Raw genomic sequence first — 2,161 nt, 5'->3', positions numbered from 1 at the left:
CGCACTGTCTGACTGAGCAGAGCGAACGCGCACAGGTCTCGTTTTTACAGAGAGCCTGTGGCCTGTGAGACATAGTGTTTGTGCGGGCACTTTCACTATGTTGGAAGCGCAATCGACCTGAGTCGATTTTATGTGCGCGAGCCCTAAGTGTAGGGCTGTGCTTGTGTGTAGAGATGGGCACTGAGGAGTAGGCATCGACACTACACTTATAGCACCATCGGCCGTGGCCGGGACACCAGAAAATACACTCTTTTCGGGATATATCTGGGTAGCCGTAAAAACGTCTTTTGTGTGCAGGCAAGCGGGCGGCTGAGCAGGCTTGCATCTTGCAGAAAACGCTGGAACAGTCGCAAGTCTTGGGACTGAAACAGCGGCGCGCTTGGGTGAGAGACCGGCCGCAGCGGGACTCACACACCTGCGCTTTCCTAGGCGAGCTAGGACTTCTTCGGGGCTTCCGGCTTCACCACAATCCTCGATCGCGGCCCGCGCGGAGCGGGGCGTCGGCTGGTAGAGCGAGAGCGGGGCCCGGAGCTGCGCTGCTGTCGCTGCTGTGAGGATGTGGCCGAAGGCGGGGGCTGAGGCTGAGAGCTCCGCGGAGTCTGTTTTTCACGACCCGCTGCAGAACCAGAGCGCTTCGGGAGGAAGTGCTTGAAGGCTTGAGACGCTTTCTGGGCTTCAGTAAATCTCTCCACGAACTCGGAGAGAGAAGAACCGAAAAGGCCAGCGGAAGACAGCGGGGCGTCGAGAAACGCGTTGCGCTCGGAATCAGCCATCTCCGTGAGCGTCAGCCATAGATGCCTCTCAGCAACAGTGGCGGAAGCCATACACTTTCCCATGGCTTGTGCAGCAGACTTGGTAGCGCGGAGTGTTAGATCTGAAGCGCTCCTCAAATCCGCGATGCAGATAGCCTCAGGTCCCATCTCGTCCAACTTACGGAGGAGATCACCCTGAAATATCTGCAGTGTAGCCATGGTGTGTAGCGCTGACGCGGCCTGCCCAGCGGCGGAGAAAATTCGCGCGAGCAGCGTCGACTTCATGCGGCAGGCTTTTGAAGGCAACACCGGTTTAGTCCGCCGTCCAGCAGAGGGCGGGCAAAGGTGGGTTGCTATCGCCTGTTCCACCGGCGGAAGTGAAAGGTAGCCTCGGTCTTTCGCATTATCCAGGGAGGAAAATGCTGGTGACACAGACGAGCGCGTTCGCGCAGAGAAGAGCGCGTTCCAGGCCTTCGCAACTTCTTCATGCAGCTCAGGAAGAAAAGGAGCGGGCTTTGAATCCGGAGGAGTGCGCTCACCAGGGAGGAAGCTACCATCCAGCCGGGTGCGAGAGGGGAGCTCCGGAGCAGACCACTCGAGGCCGAGGCTCGCCGCGGCCAGCGCGAGTACTCGCATGAGCTCTCTCTCAATGTTGGCTCTCGTAGTGGGCTTGCGGGCAGCAGGCGCGAGATCCTCAGAGCTCGCCCAGTCCTCGCTGCCTGAAGCTAGCAGAGAGCAGGAATCCTTTTCCCCCGACGCGGCCTCGGAACCGACTTCCTGTGATGAAGCGGCGGCAGACTGCAGGCGCTGAGCATCAGGAAGTGATTCGGGAGAAGCCGGTGAAGCAGGCGGGCGAACCGGTGAGCTTAGTCGGGCTGGAGCGGGTTCCGGGACCCGCTGCGAGCGGCGCTTCTTACGGCGCGGCAGCGCGGCGGGGAATGCAGGCTCTGAGAAGAATGCCAGGCGAGTCCGCAGAGTCACCATAGGCAAAAGCTCGCAGTGAGGGCAGCCGCCGTCAGCGAGCGCGAGCGCTGCATGGTCCTCACCCAAACAGGAGACGCAGATGACATGGCGGTCTCCCTCGGTGAGTGGGGCTCGGCACGAGCCGCATGAAGGCATCTTTAAAAAGACGCAGCTCTTTTAGGGGGTGAGTGTCGCAAGGCGAACACACACACACAAGAACAGTAAAAGGATAATGAAAGGATATGCGTCGGAAAGCGCAGCAGGTACGGCTGTAGAAGGCGGCGTAGGCCAGCGGCTTCAAGTGGCTCGTCCCGCTGAAGTGCTTGCCTCAGACGACGCTTGCTTCCTCGTGATCCAGCGATGTGTGCGCTTCGCTGAAGAGATGAAAATCAAGTGAATCAGCCTTTTCGAGCTCCTTTTATAGAGGTTAGCCACACCCGTCTCGG

Source organism: Rutilus rutilus (genome assembly GCF_951802725.1).
Source record: "Rutilus rutilus genome assembly, chromosome: 3".
NCBI classification, from domain to species: Eukaryota; Metazoa; Chordata; class Actinopteri; order Cypriniformes; family Leuciscidae; genus Rutilus; species Rutilus rutilus.
This window is presented reverse-complemented; position numbering follows the sequence as displayed.